Below are 16553 nucleotides of genomic sequence, written 5' to 3' on the forward strand. Positions count from 1 at the left end.
AGGCCGCTGGGAAAATTACTGCTGACATGTTTACCTTCATCAGTTGAGCAATAGTGCCCCCCCGTAATATTACTCCCTCGGTAATATTACGGGGAAACAGGGTTTATAGGAAATATATATGAAATATAAGCACAAATACTGTCATTGTTGGGAGACAAGGTCTAATCTCAACATTTTATGTATACATGTTCACTGTATATGTAGCAAGACGAGGGTGTGAATCTGTATTTAAATAAGTTGCCAACAACGCCACCTGGGGAATCTCACCCCAGGAAATCATATTAAGAGATAGGTCACACAGGTTTATCTGAAATAAGGCCAGGGCAGAGAGTGTTTCACATTTAAACAAATTTTATTAATTAACAAAATAATTAGAGACAACCAAACCAAAAGTAATTTAACAGAACAAACAAATACCAACTACGTATACCAATTAAGAAGGCATGCCATTACCGAATAAACTAGAAGTATGGGCCTAATAATTTAAAATTATATATTTATTATTAGATTATTATTATTATTATATTATTTAAAATACAATGACAAAAAAGGATAAATCAAAACACACCAAAAATGAATCAAAACGTACAAATCAATTAACTTAAACCAACCAAAATTAAAACAAAAAATTGAAAATAACACACACATCCATAACAAAATGCCAACTGTATAAACTAAATATACTATAACTAGACCCAGACAATAAAGAAATGCTAAAACCGGCAAGCCCGCTTAGAGTGAAGACAGAGCCGGAACTGGGCCGAACAGGCAGAGGGCAATCCCACGGGGGGGGGGGGCACGAGGCAGACGGACCAAGCCTTCGTTCAAACCCCCGCCGAGGCAGCAGATCACTGGAGGGAGGGGAAGATTTAGCACCATTAATATTTCGCATGGTATATATTCAATTAAATGGGATGCAATACAAGGGACATGCATACATACCCCAACGGTTCCACAGCGCACACACATAATCAGCCCACAGGCAAGAGTGAGACAGCCCGCACAGTAAACAATTCGCTCTAAAATAATCAAGGGAGCATTGTGTTTAACCGCGATGCACTAATCGCACACCGCAGACAGTTACATCGGCATGCAAGCAGACAGCACACTTACCACACGGATCGTGAGCAATGTCGTGTGCACATACAGAACGCCGACCAGGCGACCCCACAGGTTTAGAGCCGTTAACCACCAGCTAACCTGTTGCGCTACAGGCCGTTACAGCACTCGCTTCAGCACACCACAACAGTCGAGACGCCCAACACAGGTGAGAGAGAGAGATACAGGTGCATCATCACCTGTACTTATAGGCCACGGCAGCGGCATTCGGTTGTCAGGGCACCAGTGCAGTGCCATATAGTGGCGGAAGGGAGAAGAACCCTCAACCTGCCAAATATAGTTTAACCAACTTATGATATTATGTTGGTTTTGCATGTCATAACGTTTCAGGATGCTAACATTTGTGTTAAAGCAAACATTTCTGCAAACATTACAAATATGCAAGCACTGTATTGCATGTACTGTCACAATACAACTAGTCAATAGTCTGACTTGGACAATTAAAGGTTTGTGTGCATCAATAATGTTATAAAAACATGGAAATTTCCAGTATGATCAAGTATCGAATATGATTCTTATTTTCCATCGCTGTAATTTCAACGGTTAACAATAAAATACTGATTTAATGCGAGACTAAAAAACAATGGGATTTGGAATCTATGGTGCTTTGTACAGGTCAAAACTTGATTTAAACACCCTCTTGAGTGTCTTCTTCCTTTGATACCCAGCTTAAACCAGTACACAAAACCTAAAAATATAATTATATGGAATTCATTCTATCTGACAAAGGTTTTAAAGCACTCACAAAGAGACCTCCACTAAGACACATTCCACAAACAGACTTACATAGTCCATGTTGGATATGGTAGTGTTGTATAATGAATCAAACGTCTACTTGCTTTTCCCAGTGGGACGCATCTGTGGCACATGGCTTTTCATTGCTGGGACACACGTACTTGCTGTGACTGCTCCCATATTGAACACATTTGTGGAGCAAAGTGCTGCCAAGGCCAAACACGGTGAAGAGTAATTAGTCTTTGCATTCATATCATTGTCTGAAGCCAGCAAAAGAGGGAATAAAAAGTCTAGAAAAGAAAGAAGACAGATTTAAGCTCTTTGATAAATACTAATTAATGATTAAACTGTGTTCATTTTTTCTCCAAACACAATGTGTCTCCCTCTCTATAGTTGCTGGCACATTCCCCTCTTTGGCAAAAAGGGTTGACATCGTAATGAGAGTGTGGTCTTTCGCTGTCCTGTAGGGCCGCTTTGGTATTCCCAAGGAAAACTGCACCTCAGCCTGTGTCTACAAGCAAGCTACAGCAAGTGCTATACAACATGCCATGTTTAGCAGTGGACACAATTAATGGGCTTGCTTCTTTTGCATGGGTAAAGTGATTTAAGCCATAGCAGGTGCCTCAGAGCGCAAAGAGTTGCTGCACAAAGAGCACTGCTGTCCGGGCTTTGTAGGCAGGATATCCACAGATGTGTAGCCAGACCAGATGGCGTACATCTGAGACAGAGGGAGAAGCTGGAGACAGAGGGATAAAGACACACAGAGTTGCAGGGGGACAAGGACAAGGGCCAGACACAGGCCCACATTAAGCTATGCGAGCTTGGCCATGTGCGCCTGACATTTAGCCGGCCCCCAACTCTCCATCGACTCGCTCTGCGTAGCTCAAAACATGCCTGCAGGCCACAGAGGACAATGACCGCCTTCTCCTTTAACCAGCATCAAAAGGAGAGATGAAAACGGCCACACGATAGAGCGCACGTCAGAAGTGAAAAAAATTTAATAAATGAATATAGCTCTGTGTTGCGCCTCGTCCTGAGGACCAGCCTTTAAACAAATTGGCCTTGTTCAACCTCACCCACCCCTCACCCCTTCATATTTGGAGCATAATTTGTCTGGAGACAATTCAAGATATGTGAAGGGAAGTAATGCGTGAAATCAGAAAGAAATCCTCTCTTTGTACCCTTAGTGTCTTTTTACATCTGAGTCCATGTGGTTGCAAAACAATGTGACAAAAAGAATATAAGATGAAAGTATTAGAGAGATTTAAATAACTCTGTCTGCTTGAGAAACAGAGAGACAGAGATAGAGAGAGAGAGAGACCAAGTAACAGGAATATGTGTCACCCAATTAACGGTTCAGTGCAGCTTGTGGGAGAGACACAGATCAACTATTACCATGCTATAGTAAAAAAGGCACACAGAGGGCTCTAATCTTTAAAGGTGATTAGATGCCCTGCTATGTCCCATAAAGGCTAATAGTGTCAACAACTATTTGTGTGGTTTAAGGGCCAAAGATTGGAATTACAATATAGATTTTTTTGTCAATAACAGGGCTTTCCCTACGTTTCTGGAGAGCTTAGGTACTGTGGTTGCGGTATTTTCAGTACAATTTTTTTTTTAAATCACACAGGTTGTAGTTTCTTACATTACATTCAGACATTAGCAAGAAAAGTGAAATAAATATGCTCACTGATGAAGTAAGCCCAGTGTTCTGAACGTTGGTTATGTTACACAAGCTCTCTTAGCTTTTTTGTCTAATAAATTACCAAAATAAACTAAAGAAAATATTCTTACAATTATTTTCCTTATTAAACTGAAAAATAAAACCTTACACCTTCTGAATTCAAGTTTCTCTTTTACTGAAATAAGACTTGCGTAATTCTCTTGTTAAAATAAAACAAACTTCATTCAGACAGAAACAAAATAAAACTCACCAAAATTGTCTTGGTTAGTCTTTCCACTCTTCCAACAATCACCTATTCTGGTTTGGTCAAAATAAACCCTTAATTCACCAAGTTAGATGTGAAAATAGTATTGAGTAATGAGAAAAGATTACTACCATAATCCCCTTCCCCCACCGCTATCCATTCAAAACATAGTCAGGCTTGCCACAAGCAAGATTGCCCAGCAACATTGCTGAAAATGTTGCCCCGTGTATCATCAGCTGATGACCTCCAGTCTTTTGAAATGCACCTTTAAATAAAATCTATTATTATTATTATTACAAAGTGGAAATAGCATTTTTCTACTTTTCACTTGAGCTTTCATCAACTAGTGTGTGTGTGAGTGTGAGTGTGTGTGTGTGTGTGTGTGTGTGCGCGAGCGCGTGATGGCTGTATAAAGACAACTGCATCATACTTTGGAGGCAGTGACCCATTCATTGCTATGAAAGTTTCTCAATGTTGCACGAAGCTGTTATAAAAAATTCCAGGTATATCCAGTTGCAGCTGCAGGACGAACATGAAGGAAGTTGAAGAAAGCTGAAGTGCCAAATATGGTTCATCACAGAAGAGACCTGCCCAACACGTGAGGACATTTATCTTGGCTGCGCAGTCCACGTATATCCCCCAAACCACGCCTACTATCATCATTTGTTAGCGGGAAGGAAGTAAAGCAGCTGCAGATCATAGCAGATGAAAAGTAAATTGAAAATTTTATTTAAAGGTAGCTAGGATAACCTAGTCATGCATTTCGCCACAACAATATACAGTATTACCTTCAGCACAAATAATGTGGTCTAATGAATGAATGAATTCAATCAAAAGGTGGCTTAGGAAAACAAAATAATAAACATAAATATAGATATTTTAGTAAATATTAAGCAGAAACAAACTATGAATTGTGTTAGCCTAACTGCTACATATTTATACATAAATGTTGATATATGAACATCGAAATGTTTTGATATGTTTTATGAAAATGTAATAATTTAATAACTTGTAAATAATGGTCTCTTTTTTGACCCAACCAGCCCATGAAGCATATTTGGAACTTCTGCAGCTGGACCATAGAGCAAGTACACTAGAGACTTCTGCTGACAGAGCCAGCTAATTTCCAATTCCTGCTAACTTGAATGGGGATAAAATCATTGAATCATACTGCTCATCTAGGCTGGGGTTGTGACTCTCAAAAAAAAACTTTTTGTCCTGTTTTACAGTTCCTTCTTTCACAATGTAACTCTATGGGAAAAAGTATTTTTGGTAGTTTTCACCACGGTTTGGCCACTTGGTCAAATTGGCTTAAAGGCACAGCGCTCTTCCTAGGGGGCCTGTGTGCTTGACACTGTTTGTCGTCACCCCCCTCACCAAGAGAGAATGGACGTGAGAAGCCAAGGAAGAAGCTATGTGACATCTGGGACGTGGCATCTGTATGAACTTTATTTTGCCAGTTATCATCAAATAACCAAGCGGGAACCTCCAGGTCTGAAAAGTAAAGTAAATGCAGAAATGCCTCAAACCTGCATTCTTTCAAATGGCTAGCAGGGCTCGACTCCACAGGTTGCAAAAAGCAGTCACATTATATAGAAGTCTATGATAAACTCCATGACTCCATCACAATTTCCACAGGCCAAGCCCAGCAGGCCAAGCCCAGCAGGCCAAGCGAGAATCAGATTGACATCTGGCGAAACCAGTCCACATCGGAAATGTGATTGAGTCATGGAGATACCTCCACTTTCTTTTTGGGAAACAAAACTGACCACGAGTTGGCTTTCATTCTATTGGCTAAAATTTTCTGCAAATCACGTGAAATATATTGTGATTTTGGGTTTTAGTTGGCTCAATTTAGATAACGTTACGCAGACCAGTTGCTAACACTGCAAAATCCTACAGTTGTATGGCTTTCCACACAACTTTACCAGCTAATTCTGGTTCAGGTATTATGTCAAAGTATTGATTTTAGTCTGCAATAAATGATAACGGTAAAAAGCAAATGTGGAACAATTTGTTTATACTAGCCTATAGTGACGCAGGCATGGGCAACCAGCTATATTACCATGGATCTGGCTTTTATTTGCTTCGTAACATTCAATTTAGGTTTATTATACTGATACTCTGGTACACAGTTTCTTCGCTGGTCTCAGTTGCTGTATCTTAAGTGACCCACAGTATATACTGCTAGAACATCACTACAGAAAGAAGAAAGAAGAAATCGCTTATGTAAAATTCCACCCCAAACTGCATGATTAAACAAAATGTTATTGTGAAGTTTATATCAATGAGTACTTTAATACTTTCTCATCTTCTCAACTCACATGTTGACAAAAACAAAGAGGCATATCTTTGAGTCATGAATCCCCAAGATCCCTTGAGACTTTATTACCACTACCAGCAAATTACTGTTTCCTCTTGTGAGACACTTTATAACGTCATGCATCAACAAAAACAATTGACTAAACTCCACTCAGAGGGTGTTAAATGCTAATATAGCATGGGAACATGTTAGTAGAGGCCAGTTAATAGCAAGCATGTGTCTGAAGAAAGCTGAGCCAAATGGTAGTAGTGTTATGTTTAGTTGTGGATGGACCCAGAAGCAGACACAGGCTTGTTATAAAGTGTAAGAAAGTGAGTTTATTTACAAAGTCATATATTGCATAGTTGCAAGTTGTCGGGCTGAAGGGGATCCAGGGTTGGCAGGCAAAGGATTGGATTGTATTGTGGTGTTGGCGTGTGGTGGCTCGTGGAGTGTGGCTGGCAAGTGCTGGCTGAAGAATCGTGGTAAGACAAGGCGCAGGAGTCCTGAGGCAGAAGGGAAAAAATACACAAGAGGTTAGTAGGAATTTCAAAAACACAAGAAGACACTTACTCAAGAAGTAACTCAGTTTAGAGGTTGGCCGACTACTATTACCTCTGTTGGCATGAAATAATCTGGCACCGGCCGTCAAGCAAACTAGGAGCTTTTCAGCAGTGAGGTGGTCAGGTGATTGACAGCAGGTTTTCAGGAGAGCCAGGTGCCAGGAGGAATGCCACACCCACATACACACCCACAAAACACAGAGAAAGGGGAGAGAAATCCCCAAACAATAAAACAAAACTAACCCAGAATTTCAATAAAATGCTTATTCGCTTTCTTGCCAAGAGTTGGATGAGAAGACTGGTGCCACTATCATGTCTATATGTTAGTATGGAGCTAGAGCCAGAAGAGATTTAGCAGTGGTGGATGAAGTAAACAAATTCTGTACTCTTGTTTCAATAATACGCTTATTCGCTTCTTGCCAAGATGATATTGCAAAATATAACTCTACTAAAAGTAGAGGTCTTGAATTTAAATTTCTACTTGAGTCAATGGATAAAAGCTTTTAAAAGTAGGCCTACTTAAGAATCGAAAGTAAAAAGTACTATTAGCATGGTTATGTTTGTCAGGGGTTGCAGACGTGACAAACAGAATTTAAAAACACAGTAGACAATCTTTCCTATTTATTAAACAATGGCATTCATTATAAACAGGTTGCCCTTTCAATAAAAATTCAAGTTATTCAGTTATCTGTGTGTGTGTGTGTGTGTGTGTGAAAACAATCTGCTGTTCATTTTCTCCATTAACAGATTTTTGAAATCAACAAATAAATTAAAATGATTAGGAAAAGCAGCAAATTTTCACATTTGTGAAGGTGGAACATGAAATGTTTTTACATGAAAAATGTGTTAAACAATCTGAGTTGTTGCCAATCGTGACAGCTATACTTGCATAAAATGTTGGGTAGTTTCAGATATAACAAAATACTATAAATAGACTTGAAAGTAGCACTAAAATAAAATACTCAAGTAAAGTACAAAATTTGTAAGGACAGTATTTGACTAAATGTACTTAATTACTGTCCACCACTGGCGTTTAGCTTGTTGGATTGGTATAAAGACTGGAAGCTTAGGAAAAGTAAAAAAATACGCCTACTTATTAATATACTGCACCTAGGTGCTAATGAAGAAATAATTAAAGTCAGTAACTCCCAGTTCCCCCTTCTTCCACTATTTATGTGAACCTATGCTAATCTCCTCCAGACACTAGCTCCATACTTTATGCATAGACATCAGAATGGTATAATCTTCTCATTAAAGTCTCGGCAAGAAAGCAAAGAATTGTAATTGTAAAAAAATGCATCTCTCGATTTTTCATTCATTTAAAATTGTCTTGGTGTAATGAACATTGCTGACTCACTATGAGCCCCCATGGCTGTAAACCTTGAGTCTTGTTATATACTGAAATCATTCACATATTTTGTTTTGATGTGGCTGCTTTAAAATATTTTTTTAATTCTATATTACTCAATATTTTTACACGTGTGGCTACAATTTTGGTTTGAGTTCAGTCCAGCAGCCGCAATACTCTAACGAACAGGTTGAGGGATGTTGACTGAGGACAGATAGTTGACCACAGCTGGCATCAGCAGATCTGTGGATGTGATTACAAGGAACACTGACAGCCTGTGTGCTGCACACGAGTTTAGTTCCACTCTCATGCATAAAGCCTGCAAGTCAGTCTAAGTGACAGTGTTGGCTAAATAAAGAAATGACAAAGATGATACCACAAAGACAGCAGCAGACAGCTCAGACAGACATCTGGGAGGCTAAGAGAGGCCAAGCACCCACATTGTGTTTAACAGCGCTGTTAACGTGACTGGCTCTCTCTGGATCTCTCCGCTGACTTTAAACAAAATTCTTTTGAAAGGAAGATCCATTAAATATGGAATTTCAGTCCAATTTGTCTTCAAAAGGGGTAAAAGAGCTCATTATGTGGGCTCTGCTATTTCTTGACTATTAGAAAGAGATGTTAGTCATGCCTGCTTATCTCACAACCTTATGAGCACAGGATTAAAAGATCAAAGGCAGACTTAGGTTTAATATTATAGAAAATGTAAGCTCCTTTTTCAGATGCGCTTTGGACTGTGTCTTTTATCCGCTCTCAATGCTTAGATCAAAATGTTGAAAATTCATATTCATTTTATGCACTGTCCAATATGAAATTTATGTCCACACCTCTCGTGTCCGGGGTGAGGGTGGATGTAAGCGAGTACTGATCTATTTCAAAGTGGACCCTTTAAGACCTTCAAGTCAATTCCCTGTTGATTACACGGGCTTCAAGACTGACAGAAATAAACACAGAGCAAAGTGTCAAGAGAACTTTGAAGTGCACTAAGCTAAGAGCAGAGACGTGCTGCTTGCCAGGGCTGGACAGTGACTTCTGCCTCAATGAAAATATTCTGTAACCACTCAATTATACACTTGAAGGTTTAGGGGTTAGAGAATGATGCAAACACAATGGCTCACTAAAGCCAAAGTCGGGAACTTTCTGTTCCCAGTAGTATGGACGAGTCTAACGAGGATGTGTGTTTCTGGCACAAACTTCAGAGAGCAAAACCGGCTTTGCTGTCTGATCGCCTCATGCTCATCATTCCCCCGAGGAGAATGTACTCCACAACAAAAGAGGACACTGACATGTAGCAGACAGTGGACTGCAAAAAGTGCCTCTTGCAAGTACTCATTTTTCGTTATTCAGCCTTAAATTGACAATATTCCTAAAACAAGAGAGACCTGAGACCTGACTCAGTTTCAAACTGTTTAGTGTTACAGTTACTATTTCCACCTTAGATTTCAAAGCACAAAAGAACAAGCAAATTCTATATTTTACTCATGTGTTAGAATATTAAGTTTTGTGACACGCAGAGGACATTTTTGCTGTTTCTCTCTCTGACGTTAACTCATGACTGCTTCCAGTCTGCCCCTGAGACTAAAATCATTTAATTTTGAACGTCGAGCTGCATCAAAACAATGTGCTGCTGATGCACCCACATTTCTGTTGGCGAGAACAACTCTTTCTTGCCCTCAAAAAGCCAGAAAACCTTAATGCTACAAAACAGTTCCTAAAAAAGTGACTTCTTGTGACAAATATCCTATTTATTGTAGAACATTATGACATTTCAACATTTAACAGCAACTTCAAATCTAGGAGAGCAAATCTAGGAGCCTTCTGGTTTTTAGTTTTATGTTTATTTCAGTGTTAACAACTACAAAGGGGGCGCTGCTGATATTGATTTATAACCATTGAGATGATAATAATTTCCATTTTCAACAACTTTTGTTGGTTTACCCTTATACACCAAATATAAAAGATATAAGATATAATCACTTTATGATGATCAGTGGAATCCAAAAGCAGCTGCATTTTCCCACAACTGGTCCAGCTAAAAAGCCTGATATTTATCTTAGGAGTTGATTGAGACTTAAACAGCGCTGAAAAGAAAGTGATTAGCCATAATGTTTGAATATTCCAAATGCCTAGCTTGATAACTACTAAATACTAGGGTAATGTTTAAGTTGTTAAAGATGATAATGTTTAAGATGTTTATTGAAAGATATAGTGAACTTTAGGTGCAGTCTTCTCGCTCAGCTTGTTGCTCTCAGGCTGCGGCGTTCACATTTTTGTAGGAAAAACACAAAAACACACACAGCCAGCCAGTCGAACAGCGTTGCTAATTTTAATAAATTGTTGCTAGCACCTGCACTCAGGCCTGATAAAATATAAGACTAGACACATGAAAACAATGGGAATTTGCAAGTGGACTCTGATAATATCCGCTAATATCAAGATGATGTCTTATTGATCAGTGTCACATTTCAGTTTTATTATTTTAGAAGCGTTATAGGGTAGAATACACTACCTATGTTTTAATATTGATTATGTGTGGAGCTGTAGGAGCTGTAGGAGCTGTAGGTGGGTCTTAAGACCCACAAGAGAAGGAGCGAGATAGGATATATCAAACAATGTAATACGGAGTTTGAGGAGTCTTCTTCCGGGACCAGCTCGGAAACACATGTATTCATTTTATTCGTTTTTTGCTTGAAGTTATTACTAAACTTGAGTTAATTTGAACTTTAATGGAATCTGTGTGTCATTGAAAAGAATACCAATTGTATTGAGAGGACAATAGTTCATCTAAGTCTGAGTTATGAAGTGTGAGAGTGACAGCCCGTTATGCATCTGGCCCAGTCTGAGGGTTTTTCCTCCCACAGTGACAAGCATCATAAGCAGGGGCGGACTGGGACAGAAATTCAACTTAACTTGTGCAAGCATTAAAACCCTGTCCTCTGCACCATCGGCCTGTAAAAACAAGTTATTTATATATATATATATATATATATATATTCTGTTTCCCACAGAATGACAGTATATGTCTATTTCTAGTGGCTTAGGTTATTTCTTATTTAACCAATTTTATTCTGATTCATTCTCCACCTTTATTTGGCCACTTGAATCTGCTCTCTTTACCTTCAGTTCATCTGCCATGTCCGCGTCTTTTGTTTCTCTACAAAATGCTAAAATGGGCCAAATAGCCTATTTGGAAGTTAATTTAGACGGGCGGCCCGCGTATGTAAAGCCTATGTGTGGGAAACATTGATATTATTAATCTGACCGGCCCAACCCCAGAATAAATGGTCGGCCCCTCTGGCATTTGCCAGTCAATTCGCCACTGATCATACGCCAAGCGGCTAGTTTTGCACGGTCTCAAAAACTCTCTGAAACCACTCTGGAACTCATGCACCCGTCTAGGTTGTGAAGCTGGTTGGGGAACATGTGCAGCTGAACTGAAGCCTTGCTTGTCAGGACCCGCCCTACTCTGCTTTTGATTGGCTACTAGACCTTAACTAGGTTCTGCGTATGTGCAACTCCCAACAAAGATTAAACAGAAGTTGAATGCTTCACTCCGTCGCTAAAACGAAGCGTTCAACACAGGGTGAAAAGTGATGCTGCAGCACTGTGCAGTATGACAGAAATATTATGTTTTTGAAAATTAAACCATTTAAACCTATTCTGGTAAAACTCCTTAATAAAATTTTTAGCCTGAAAATGGGCAATAATATGACGTCTTTAATAAGGCAGTTATTTGTGAAACAGTGTAGGGCAGTATTGTGGGCAGTATTTTTTCTATTTTCAACAACTAGTAGTCTAAGGAATTCCAATTTGAAATTCAGATATTACATCACAGTTACTTATCCTAGTAACACTCCATTACTTTGACATTTGGGGGTTGGCTTGTTCATGTGTTTTTATTGGGAGTTAGATAGTGGGTTAATATCAGTTTGGTCTCTCTGCTTTCAGTAAGACTTCCTGGTACATGCATGTTTGAGGTGGGAGGAGATGGTAAGCCTCTACCTAAAGGCGTGAAATGCGGCTCCCGGTAATTCCATAGCTGTTTTATTCCCATGTTGTGTATTCTTAGCTGGCTTGCTAATGTAGCTTACGTTCAGGAGTTACTTAGTTTTGTTTCGAGTTATGAATGAATCCGAACAGCTGAGGTTGGGACTTGACCTGGAGAGCTTTGTGCAGTTACAACAGCTAAGCTAGCTGTTGATAGTAACTCACTCCATGAACGTTTTCACCAACGTTAGAACCAAAGTCCATGTTTTGGTCCATGTTTAACATTTTGATACATTTGAATAGTTTGGTTTGGTTTTACATGACATACTTGCCTCCTGTCGTCATCATCTATGTGGGCTGCGTGTCTCCCAATATGTGACATTGATTGGTTTGTAAACAGTTCCGCGGTTAGCTTTGACAAGAATGAATGAATGACGGAAAAACAGATGCATATCATTGCCACAATATCGTTATTGTTATGGCATTACTGCCTGCTGCACCAACTTAACTCGAGGCTGGTTCAAATTCTCCAAATGAACATTCTCGTTGTGCGAACATTATCACAAATGTGCATTAAAAAACAACATTATCATTTCCACCGGCACGAACGGAGGAGAAGACATCAAGAAATCCTTCTGTACCTCCGTTTCAGGAGAGACCAAAGAGGTGAGTGGCAATTTGCTTCCATAGTGGCGGTCTGTTTTAAAAGATGAGCTGTCATGGGAGATTTATAATTGTGTCCCTATTTCAGTGCATTTCTCCATGCATTTGTTTGTTTCCGGTTTACACGGGAACCATTGAACTTCCTGTAAATGGTCTGCAATACAAAAAATGCTTTCACACTAGAACCGAACCACGGTTCAGTTTGATCTGACCAAGACTACTTATTTTTGTCTGTTTGGTCCAGACCGTGGTCCGGGGAAGGTTTCACACCTATAATTTTAGTTTGGATCAAACAGAAAAGTCCGGACCAAACAAGGTAGGTGTGAAAGCCCCCTATGACGTCCTGTTTATTTGCACCTTCCACCAGAATGATATTTTTACCAACTTACTAAGGCCACTTACAGTGGAAAGAAAACATGGGAGAAGGTAGGAAATGACCACTTATTATATCTATCACCATCTTCAACCAAACCATCTATAGTTTTGCTCTTTACTAATTTAAATGCCTGCACCACGTCATGTCATTTCCATTACCTTTTGTGTTCGTAAAGATAAAGATAATGGGGTGACTTTTTTAAGCCCCCTTGATTAAAACATTTCTTACTGAATTAGCATTTTTTACTGTGGATTTCTCTTAGTCGGTGCAAAAAGAAAGGTCTATAAAGGAGCCCTATCTTTTTAGCTCTGTGGGACTGAGACCAGGAATTGGTTGGAGTTGGTTAACGGCCAACAGTCTAGGATCAACGCAGTTACAACCTGCCCTCATAGCTCCTGGACTTTGAGTCATGGTGATGTGGGAGAGCAGCATTCTCTTTTCCTTTTTGGTCTTAGAGAGAAACACTTGAATCCATTAAGATAAGAAGCAGACCAAAACACGTCTGCAATTATCTTCAGTTCCTTCAGTGCCTCACATCTGGTCTCCCCTTGGAGAATAGACATCCAAAAAGCCTGCAGACCAGAAGTGCAGAAAGAAAAGGGGGACATTGAGTTTTTATCATACCAAACGTTAATTTACCCCGGTCCCTATACATTCATCAGTGCACATTCTTGTGGAGTGTTCCATAAATAAACGTCCATCCAGTCCCAACAGAGGTTGTCTCATCTTGATCCTAAACTGAAAGTAGCTTTAGAGGAGACAGTACATACAGCACTGTTGACAGTGGGTTCAGTAAGGCTGTCTGCCTGCTCAGAGGCCTGTTCTGCAGGTTGTGGTTGGAGTGAGTGGAGGAAGAGCAGATAGACAGGCCTGGCTGGAGATCATTAGAGCTTGTTAGTATCCCTGCTGCCTGGGGCCTGGCGAGGGGCCTCCATTTTGGGAACCTCTCCTCTGATCCTACTGAGAGTGAGGCAGCATGTAAGGGGGACCGGGGGCAGAGACAGAGGAAGGTTGAGGGGGGAGGGTGATGTGGGTCTTTGCCACTTACAGTACAACAAACCCCAGTAAATCTGCAGGTCTGACTTTCATCTGTCTCATCCCCAAGGCCATTAGGCAGTTTAGCTGGGAAACGGCTGCTAAAATATACATCTGTCTTAGTGTCAGCACATACCAGCTCTCCTCTGTCAGCGTGCCGCCGACAGTCGATTCAATATTTAAATCATCAGTCTCCATAAGCGTTTGATGTCATCTCTTAACGAGCTATGTCTCTAACACTGACAGGCCTGTGGACGAAGCCGCTGTTTACTGTCAGGGATGGAAAACGCTGCCTTCCATTGTTTCGTCATATGTCGATAAAATCCAATGAGACTACTTTGTTTGAATAACTGCATAAAGGGCTCCAAGCAATGCGTGCTTCAGCAAGCCTATTTCATTCTTTCAGCAATTCTGATGACACTTTTGCCAACACTGGATTTCTGTCAGAATCAAAGAGAAAGTGTCGCATATATCAGTTGATGCAAATCAGTGGGAACGTCACAGATGATATCACAGTGCAAATATTCAGTTTTTTCTGGGCGAAGGTCTGGTGGCAGGGAATATTTCAACGTTACAGTTTATTTTTCAAAATTTATTTAATAATAAATTATTTCAAGCCTGGGAGGTAAAGTCTGGTGTGATCTCAGGTCAGTCAAACAATCGGCTTGGGCAAATCTTCTGTACTGTTCCGTTTATCCAAAATCACCAGTTACTGAAATGTGTTATTTTGATTCCTTAATTGGACTTGAATGCAATTAACGGACTGCAAAATAAATGTTAACTATTGTGCGCAGCTCCTCCCACGCAGTGTTGGGCTAGCCTACTCTACCTCTCATGTCATGTGTCTCCTCTCATCATGTTGCCATCATGCGAGTATGTGTGTGCTTGTGTTCATATTTGGGTGTGTTTGTATATGTCTCTGCTGTCTTACACTATGTGACTTTTGACCCATGTCAATGTGAACCTTTAAAATCTACTATTTTCTACAGAAGCTGTCAGCAGGGGTCCTATTTACACCTCATTTCTTCATGAGCATAAGAAGTACATGTAATCTTTAAATCAGTAAGCAGAAAAGGTTTGCAGGCAACTGCTAATATAATTAATTTAAATTAAATTAAATTGTAGTACTATTGGTATTCTATTTTATTTAGCGCCAATTCATAACAGAAGTTATCTCATTTCACTTTTCATATAGAGCAGGTCGTACATTTTGTAATAGTATTTACAGATAGAACAGTTCCCACCATGAGCAAGCACTTTGCAACAATTGCAAGGAAATACTGCCTTTTAACAGGTAGAAACCTCGAGCAGAACCTAGGCTACATCCACAGTACTACATTTTCATTCTAAAACACAGACCTTTTGCTACATTTGCACCTCTCGTTCAGACTAAAATGGCGAATCCGAAGACCTAAAACGGAGGACTCTAAAAACAACAACGCAGATTCTCACATTTGGCTTCCTTATGTGAGTGTCTTCCTTCCTTGGGTCTTATAAATCATGCAAAGCAAAAACATGATGCTACTGACAGTGTTTTTGTTTTGGTATTTTTATTAGAATATTTTGTACTGTGCAAATAACACTTATACACATGTACTGTGCATTTCACCGTATTTACTTGTGTGGACGGAGATCGTTTTCGTTTTTTAAAATCCATTTTTAAAACTACCCTTGTGTTGAGCAGGAACAGGGGGGCAGTAGGTGGCTTGCAACCATAGATCCAGACTCTATTGCTCAGGAGCCAGAAGCACCTGCTGAAAGCGACAGAAGGAGAGAGGGAAGAAGTCGAGTTAGTGATATACCGTATCATAAGGCATTTTATGATCACTTTTATCCAAACAGCTACCCATGAATGTGTCATATGTCATATAGTGATCATTTTAATCTTAACAGCTGGGGGTTTTTTAAGATAAGTGGCCCGAGTTGCTGCTATCCCCTGCAGTGTTAGTGCCATATAAACATTAATCTAGCACAGGATTTTTAGAGATTAAACTTTTCTGCCAAGACTTCAAGGAAGGCATTGCACTGACAAAAGACTGAACAAAGAAAAAAGATCACAAAGACTGAAGTTGAGGCCAGCAGGGCTTTATCTTTAAAACAGCTCTAATCAATATTTTTAGCCAAGCTGGCGGTGTGGCTCTAGGGATTGCAATGTTGTTCGGTCGTTCGGTCCGTCCACCACTTTGGTTCAAACTGAAATAGCTCAACTACTGGATGGATGGAAAACATTTTGTGTAAAAATGTATACTTCTCAGAGGATGAATTTGACACGGACTTTACTTAAACCTTTCCTCCAGCTCCAACATGAGGCTGACATTTTTAGTTTAGTGAAGTTAGATGGATTACCGTGAACTTTGGTACATATATCCATGGTGTCCAGAGAATGAATTTTAGTGACCCCTCAATTTTTCTTCTAGTGCCACCATAAGGTTGATTTGAAATTAAATGATTTGTGGCGGTAAATGAAATGTCTCAGAAACTTTTGGAGTGCAATATA

The 16553-nt window shown here is 39.8% G+C and overlaps 1 long non-coding RNA gene across 1 annotated transcript; it reads right to left on the reverse strand.

Annotated features, from left to right (window-relative positions):
* Positions 1-789: 789 nt before the first annotated feature.
* Positions 790-1256, reverse strand: LOC123959471. Its single transcript, XR_006822305.1, has 3 exons — positions 1114-1256; positions 943-1019; positions 790-851 (listed from the first exon to the last, which is right to left on the reverse strand). It is a non-coding gene; the product is annotated as an uncharacterized LOC123959471 (long non-coding RNA).
* Positions 1257-16553: the final 15297 nt, after the last annotated feature.

Source organism: Micropterus dolomieu, linkage group LG20, assembly GCF_021292245.1.
Source record: "Micropterus dolomieu isolate WLL.071019.BEF.003 ecotype Adirondacks linkage group LG20, ASM2129224v1, whole genome shotgun sequence".
NCBI lineage: Eukaryota > Metazoa > Chordata > Actinopteri > Centrarchiformes > Centrarchidae > Micropterus > Micropterus dolomieu.